We start from the raw sequence: 9,408 nt of genomic DNA on the forward strand, positions 1-9,408 counted from the left end.
ATAGTCCATCGGACAGTTTAAAATGTTTACGAGCAGTGCAAACAGGCTTCCCAGGGTTGTACTTCAGACAAGTCGGAAAAGTGAAGTAGTCACTTTTTAAGGCTTTGTTAATGTTTCCCCAACAATATTGAATCATGAATGCAATGATTTTGGCTTTAGACCAATGGTTTAATGCATGTACATAGTGAGGAGAGGGAATTTTAGAGTCTCTGATAAGACTGGGTTGTTATTTGGTCCAAAGTAGAGCTTTCTCTTTTTAACAAACCAACAATTGTTGAATTTCCAATCTTGTTTTTCTTTATCTGAGGCCAATTGTGGGACTTTTCTAGCCATTTTTTTAAGTTGTCATTTCGAAAAGTATTCCTTTGGAATATGATAGCAGTTTGGCTGCTGTTGCTCCCTTTAAGGACAGAATTACTTGCAGAAGAATCATCAAGGTGATTGCCCTTTGTTTCCAGAGAGTCAAGTTTAGAATTCCTGGAAATTTAATAGTAGCTAGAGCAACAGGTAAATTTATTGCATTCAATAATTCCTGAACAGAGGAGCCATTTTAAATTTTATTTCCACTGGAAGTAAGGAAACCATGTTGCTTCTACAACATTCCAAAATCATGAGATATTCCAAAAACATATCTACTATCAGCATAAATATTGACTTTTGTCCTTGTCTAAAGTACAAGCCCATATAAGAGCATATAATTCAGCCTGTTGGGCCAAAGTAGTCATAGATTAAAGATACTGCCTCAACAACATCAAAAGGAGTAGGAAAAGAAAACTCAGCACAGTATTTGCCATTGTCACTTTTTAAATAAAAACCATCAGTGAACCATGAGAAATCAACATTACCCAAAGGAATTTCCAGTAGATGGTTAAGAGGAGTCCAGAGGTAGTTCGTCAGCATTAAGCAGTCACGAGGGGCTTCGTCAGTGACCGAGGGGAGAAGAGAGCTGGGTTAAGGTTACTGCAACATAAAAGAGTTCTGTGAGGTCCAGTTTAAAAAAGGACTTCACAGGAGGTGAGGCGGCTGACTGAGAAATGTTGCATGTCATGAGAATTCAGAAGAGCGTCTACTGCATGATGCACAAACATTATTAATGATTTTTCCAGTGGCCTCAACCAAAATGACAGTGTCTGTAATGGCTCTTAGCCAGCAGGGCCCAATTCCTGAATATAAATATTCTATGGATTGATGGTGGTCTTCATGTTTTTGTGTAAGTACTCCAAGGGCATTCCCTTCTCATAAACAAAAAGAAAAGAGGGGTTCCCAAAGGCAGGTGAGTTCATCAAATCCTCCCTTAAAACCTTGAAAGCTGTGTTTCCAGTTCTTCCCATAAAATTGGATAGGGGTTGTTATTGTCTAGTATAACATACAGAGGTTTGGCCATAAGAGAAATATGGAATCCGATTTTGGCAATAACCAACTAAACCAAGAAAACCACACAGTTGACACTTTGTTTGGGGTACTGGGAAATTTAGGATACCAGGAACTTTATCTGGATCTAGGTTTAGCCCTTGTTATACTATTACATGCCCTAAATATAGAACCTGGGTTTGGGCAAACTGCAATTTTTCTTTGGCAAATTTGTGTCCCTTTAAAGCTAAAAGCTTAAGCAAGTATATGCTGACTTTCTGTGAGGAGGCTTGAGAAGGAGAGCAAAGTAAATCATCCACATCATTGCAGCAAATTAAAACCTCTAAGGAACATAGATCAGACTCCAGGATTTGTTAGAAATAAGAAGGACTCTCAGAAAAACACTAGACATTACTCTCCAAGTGAACTGGTTTTCTCTCCAAGTGAAGGCAAAAAGGTACTGGCTAGCTTCATCAACTGTAATACTGAAAAATGCACCACATAAAAACTACAGTAAAGAATTTGCTTCCAGTGGAAATGGATGTTAATAACCTTTGAAGTTTAAGAACAACAGGGTGTTGAAAGGTAACAATGTTGTTTATTTAATATTATTTTTAAAATCTTTCTCTCTTTTTTAAACTGAAGTATAGTTGATTTAAGATATTATTTTAGTTTCAGATATACAACATAGTTAATCAATATATTTATAGATTATATTCTATTTAAAGTTATTAAAATAATGGCTATATTTCCCTAGCTATACAATATATCTTTGTTGCTTATTTATTTTATACATAGTAGTTTGTATCTCTTAATCCCGTACCCCTATCTTGCCCTTCCTTCCTTCGCTCTCCCCACTGGTAACCACTGATTTGTTCTCTATACCCGTGAGTCTGTTTGTTTTGTTACAGGCAGCTTTGTTTTTTAGATTACATGTATAAGGTATAACACATAGCATTTGTCTTTCTCTGACTTAAGTCAATAAGCATACTACACTGTAGGTCCTTCTACATTGTTGCACATGACAGAATTGCATTCTCCTCTATGGCTAAGTAATATTCCATTGTGTATATATACCATGTCTTTATTGTTTCATCTGTTAATGGACACTAAGTTTGCTTCCATATCTTGCCTATTATAAATAATACTGCTATGAACATTGTGATGCATGCACCTTTTAAAATTATTATTTTTCCCATTCTTCAGATATACAACCAGGAGTTGGAATGCTGGATCTTATGCTAGTTCTATTTTTAGTTTTTTGAGGAACCTCCATACTGTTTCCATAGTGGCTCCACAAATTTACATTCCCACCAATAGTGCACTAGGTTTCCCTTTTCTACACATCCTTGCCAACATTTGTTATTTGTAGACTTTTTGATGATAGGCATTTTGACAGGTTTGAGGTGATAATCTCTCACTGTAGTTTTGAAGTTTTGATTTGCATTTCTCTGATGATTAGCAATTTTGAGCATCTTTTCATGTGCCTGTTGGATATCTGTGTCTTCTTTGGAAAAAAAATGTCTATTAAGATCTTCTGCCCATTTTTTAATTGGGTTTTTTTTAAATCTAGAGTTGTATGAGCTGTTTATGTATTTTGGATATTAACCCCTTATTGGTCATATAATTTACAAATATTTAATCCCTTTCAGTAGGTTGTCTTTTCATTTTGTGGCTGTTTCCTTTGCTGTGCAAAAGCTTTTAAGTTCAATTAGGACTCATTTGTTTGTTTTTGCTTTTGTTTCTTTTCCCTTATGAGACAAATCAAAAATATATACATATAGCTACGATTTGTGTCAAAGAGTGTTCTGCATAGGTTCTGTTCTCAGGGTTTTATGGTTTCAGGTCTTACGTTTAGGTCTTTAATCCATTTTGAGTTTCTTTTTGTGTATACTGTGAGAAAATGTTCTAATTTTATTCCTTTAAATGTAGTTGTCCAGTTTTCCCAGCACCAGTTATTGAAGTGACTGTCTTTTCTCCATCATATATCCCTGCCTCCTTTATGGTCAATTAATTGCCTATAAGTGCATGGGTTTATTTCTAGGTTGTCTATTCTGTACCACTGAGCTCTGTGTCTGTTTTTGTGCCAGGGCCATGCTGTTTTGATCACTGCAGCTGTGCAGTATAGTCTGAAGTTAGGGAGCATGATATCTCCAGCTTTGCTCTTTTTCTCAAGATTGCTTTGGCACTTTCGGGTCCTTTGTGTTTCCATATAAATTTTAGGATTATTTGGTATAAATCTGTAAAATATGTTGTGGGTATTTTGACAGGGATTCTATTAAATCTGTAGATTGCTTGGGGTAGTATGAACATTTTGACAATATTAATTCTTCCAAACCATGAACATGAGATATCTTTGCATTATTCTGTATCATGTTCAATTTCCAGTTTTCAGAGTATAGCGTTTTCTCCTCCTTGGTTAAATTTATTCCTAGGTATTTTATTCATGTTAGTGTGATTTTAAACAAGATTGTTTTCTGACTTTCTCTCTCTGATAGTTCATTATGAGTCTATCAAAAAGCAACATACTTCTGTATATTAATATTGTATCCTACAATTTTACTGTATTTATTATTTATAATAGTGTTTTGGTAGAGACTTTAGGGTTTTCTATATATAGTATCATGACATCTGAAAAGAGTGACACTTTTATTTCCTCCTTTGAAATTTAGATGTCTTTTCTTTCTTTTTTCCTCTGAATACAATGGCTAAAACTTTCAATATTATATGAAAAAGAAGTGGTGAGAGTGGGCATCCATGTTCTGTTCCTGATGAAAGGCTTTCAGTTTTTCACCACTGAGTATGATTTTAACTGCGGGTTTGTCATAAATGACCTTTATTATGTTGAGATAGGCTCTATACCAACTTTGATGAGAGTTTTTTTTTTTTCTCATAAATAGTTGTTATCCTTTTGTTAATGTGGTGTAACACATTGATTAATTAGTGGAGATTGAAACATCCTTGCATTCTGGAATAAATCGCACTTGATCACAGTGTATGATTCTTTTTATATATTGTTGAATTTGGTTTGGTAATATTTTGTTGAGGATTTCTGCATCCATATTCATCAGAGATTCCTGCCTGTAATTTTATTTTTTTGTAGTATGTTTGGTTTAGGTATCAGGGTATTGGTGGCCTTGAAGAATGAATTTGGGATTGTACCCTCCTCTTCAATTTTTCAGAGTGGTTTTAGAAGGAGAGTTATTAGCTCTTCTTTAAATGTCTGGTAGAATTCCCCTGTGAATCTCTCTGGTCCTGGAGTTTTGTTTGCTGGGAAAATTTATTATTATTATTATTACAAACTTAATTTCACTATTAGTGTTTGGTCTGTTCACATTGCCTATTTCTACATGATTCAGGCTTTGAAGGTTGTATGTTTCTAGAAATATGCCAATTTCTTCTAGGTTTTCCAATTTGTTGGCATAGGAATGTAGTATTTTCCTAAAATGTTTTTGTATTTCTGTGATATCAATTATTTCTCCTCTTTCATTTCATGTTTTGTTTATTGTCCTCTCTCATTTCTCTTGATATGCCTAGCTGAAGATTTATCAGTATACTTAATCTTTTCAAAAGCACAGCTCTTGGGTTCATTGGTTTTTAAAATTTTTTATCTCTATTTTATTTATTGCCTCTCTGATCTGTATTATTTTCTTCCTTCTGATGACTTTGGGCTTTGTTTGTTCTTTTTCTAATTCCTTTAGATAGTAATTAAATTGTTTATTTGAGATTTTTCTTGTTTCTTGAGGTAAATCTGCATTGCTGTAAACTTCCCTTTTGCAACTGCTTTTGCTGAATCCCACAGATTTTGGAAAGTTGTGCTTTTATTTGTATTCTAATTTCCTCTTTGATTTCTTCACTGACTCTTGTTTTTTAGTAGCATGTTTATTCTCAAGGTGTTTTCATTTTTCCGAATTTTCATCCTGTAGTTGATTTCTATTTTCATACCATTGTGGTTCAGGAAAAAAAAAAAAAAAAACAAAAAACCTTGATGTAATTTCTGCCCTCTTAAATTTGTTGAAACTTGTTTTGTGGCCTAGCATGTGATCCATCCTACAGAACATTCCATGTGCACTCGAATAGAAAGTGTATTCTGCTGATGGAATGTCCTGTAGTTATCTATTAATTTCAACTGGTCTAATGTGTTATTTAAGGCCACATTTTCCTTACTGTTATTCTGTCTGGATAACCTGTTCATTTGTGTAAGTGGGGTGTTGAAGTCCTCTACTGTTATTGTTCTACTACTACAATTTCTCCCTCTATGTCTTTTAATATTTGCTTTGTATATGTAGGTGCTCATGTGTTAGGTGAATATATGTTAATGAATATAGTATCCTCTAATTGTATTCATCCCTTTGTCTTTATATAATGCCTTTCTTTGTCTTTTATTATAGACTTTGTTTTAAAGTCTATTTGTCTGATAGGAGTATTGCTACCCCCCACTTTCTTGTTGTTTCTGTTTCCATGAAATACGTTTTTCTGTCCCCACAATTTCAATATGTATGTGTCTTTAGCTCTGAAGTGTCTCCTCAGAGCAGCATATTGATGGTTTCTGTTATTTTATTGGATCAGCCACCCTATGCCTGTTAATTGGAGGATTTATTCCATTGCCATTTAATGTGATTGTTGATAGGTATGTACTTATTGTCATTTTGTTACTAGTTTTCTGGTTATTTTTGTACTTCTCTCTTCTTTTCTTCTTTTTTTTTTTCCTTGTGGCTTGACTATTTTCTGTAGTCGTTTATGTTCCTTCCTCTCTAGTTTTTCTGTATATGTTGCAGGTGTTTGATTTGAGGTTATAATGGCATTCATATATGCTCACCTATAACTATATATACTTGATTTTAAACTGGTGATCATTTGAGTTCAGACTAGTTCTAAAAGATCTACATTGTGTACTCCCCTCCCCCACATTTTGTGTTTTTAATGCAATTATTTTGTATCTTGATGATTTTATCCCTTTACTGATCATTGTAGTAAGAGTTGATTTTATAATTTTTTATCTTTTAATTGTCATACTAGCATTTTAAGTAGTTGATCCTCAGCCTATATGATATATTTGCCTTACTGGTGTGATTTTTCCTTTCCTATAGATGCTTACTTCTTGTTATACCCTTTTTTTTTCTTTTTTTTTCTTTTTTTTTAATGCCTGGAATCTTGAGTACCAGATTTTTTAATTAAATTTTTTATTGAAGTATAGTTGATTCACAATGTTGTGTTAGTTTCAGCTGTACAGCAAATTGATTAAGATATATATATATATATATATATATATATATATATATATATATATATATATAATTTTTCAGATTCTTTTTCCCTTATAGGTTATTACAAAATATTGAATATAGTTCTCTATGCTATATCCCCTTTGGTGACCATAAGTTTGTTTCCTATGTCTCTGGATCTATTTCTGTTTTCTGTATAAGTTCATTTGTATCATTTTCTTTTAGATTCCACATATAAGTGATAACATATGAGATTTAAACTTTTTAAGGAACCTCCAATTCTCCAAAGTGGCTGTACCAATTTACATGCCCAACAACAGTGAAGGAGGGTTCCTTTTTCACCACACCCTTTTCAGCATTTATTATTCATAGACTGATGATGTCCATTCTTTTTTAACATCTTTATTGGAGTATAATTGTTTTACAGTGGTGTGTTAGTTTCTGCTTTATAACAAAGTGAATCAGTTATACATATACATATATCCCCATATCTCTTCCCTCTTGCATCTCCCTCCCTCCCACCCCCCCACCCCACCCCTCTAGGTGGTCACAAAGCACCGAGCTTATCTCCCTGTGCTATGTGGCTGCTTCCCACTAGCTATCTATTTTACATTTGGTAGTGTATATACGTCCATGCCAGTCTCTCACTTTGTCCCAGCTTACCCTTCCCCCTCCCCATATCCTCAAGTCCATTCTCTAGTAGGTCTGCATCTTTATTCCCGTCATGCCTCTATATGTCCATTCTGACTGGTGTGAGATGATACCTCATTGTAGTTTTGATTTGCATTTCTCTAATAATGAGAGATGTTAAGCATCTATTCACATGCCTTTTGACCATCTGTATGCCTTCTTTGGAGAAATGTCTATTTAGATCTTCTGCCAATTATTTGATTAGGTTATTTGTTTTTTGGATATTGAGCTGTATGAGCTGTTCATATATTTTAGATAGTAATCCCTTGTCCATTGCATCATTTGTAGATATTTTCTCCCATTCTGTAGATTATCTTTTCATTTTGTTTGTGGTTTCCTTTCCTGTGCAAAAGCTTTTAAGTTTAATTAGGTCCCATTTGTTTATTTTTGTTTTTATTTCCATTACCCTAGGAGATGAATCCAAAAAGATATTGCTGCGATTTATGTCAAACAGAATTCTGCTTATGTTTTCCTCTTGGAGTTTTATAGTATCTGGTTTTACATTCAGGTCCTTAATCCATTTTGGGTTTATTTTTGTGTGTGGTGCTAGAGAATGTTCTGGTTTCATTCTTTGACATGTAGCTATCCCGTTTTCCCAGCACCACTTATTGAAAAGTCTGTCTTTTCTCCAGTGTTCTTGCCTTCTTTGTTGTAGATTAATTGACCATATTTGTGTGGGTTTATTTCTGGGCTTTCTATCCTGTTGCACTTATCTATATGTTTGTTTTTGTGCTAGTACCAACTCTTTTGATGACTGTAGTTTTGTAATATAGTCTGAAGTCAGGGAGCATGATTCCTCCAACTCCATATTTCTTTCTCAAGATTACTTTGGCAATTTGAGGTCTTTTGTATTTCCATACAAATTGTAAAATTTTTTGTTCTAGGTCTGTGAAAAATGCCATTGGTAATTTGATAGGGATTGCACTGAATCTGTAGATTGCCTTGGGTAGTATAGTCATTTTGACAACATTGATTCTTCTAATCCTAGAACACAGTATATCTTTCCATCTCTTTGTGTCATCTTCTATTTCTTTCATCAGCATCTTATAGTTTTCAGACTACAGGTCTTTTGCCTCCTTAGGTAGGTTTATTCCTAGGTATCTTATTCTTTTTGATATAATGGTAAATGAGATTGTTTCCTTAATTTCTCTTTATGATCTTTCATTATTAGTGTATAGTAATGCAAGAGATTTCTGTGTATTAATTTTGTATCCTGCAACTTTACCTAATTCATTGATGAGCTCTAGTAGTTTTCTGGTCACGTCTTTAGGATTTTCTATGTATATTATCATGTCATCTGCAAACAGTGATAGTTTTTTCTTTTCCAATTTGGATTCCTTTTAGTTCCGTTTTCTTCTCTGATTGCCATGGCTAGAACTTCCAAAACTATGTTGAATAAGAGTGGTGAGAGTGGACATCCTTTTCTTTTTCATGATCTTAGAGGAAATGCTTTCAGTTTTTCATCATTGAGAATGAAATTAGCTGTGGGTTTGTCATACATGGCCTTTATTATGTTGAGGTGGTTTTCCTCTCTGCTCTTTTCTGGAGAGTTTTTATCATAAATAGGTATTGAACTTTATCCAAAGCTTGTTCTTCATTTATTGAGAACATCATATGGTTTTTATTCTTCAGTTTGTTAATGTGGTGTATCACATTGATTGATTTGTGTATATTGAAGAATCCTTGCATCCCTGGGATAAATCTCACTTGACCATGGTGTATGATCCTTTTAATGTGTTGCTGGATTCAATTTGCTAGTATTTTATTGAGTATCTTTGCATCTATGTTCATCAGTGATATTGGCCTGTAATTTTCTATTTTTTTTTTTTTTGTGCTATCTGTATCTTGTTTTTGTATCAGGGTGGTGGTGGCCTCATAGAATGAGTTCAGAAGTGTTCCTTTCTCTGCAGTTTTTTGGAATAGTTTCAGAAGGATAGGTGAAAACTTTTCTCGAAATGTTTGATAGAATTCGCCTGTGAAGCCATCTGGTCTTGGACTTTTGTTTGTTGGGAGTTTTTCAATCACAGATTCAACTTCAGTATGTGTAATTGGTCTGTTCATATTTTCTGTTTCTTCCTGGTTCAGTCTTGGGATATTGTACCTTTCTAAGCATTTGTACATTTCTTTGAGGTTGTCCATTTTT

This window comes from Hyperoodon ampullatus, assembly GCF_949752795.1.
Source record: "Hyperoodon ampullatus genome assembly, chromosome: 5".
NCBI classification, from domain to species: domain Eukaryota; kingdom Metazoa; phylum Chordata; class Mammalia; order Artiodactyla; family Ziphiidae; genus Hyperoodon; species Hyperoodon ampullatus.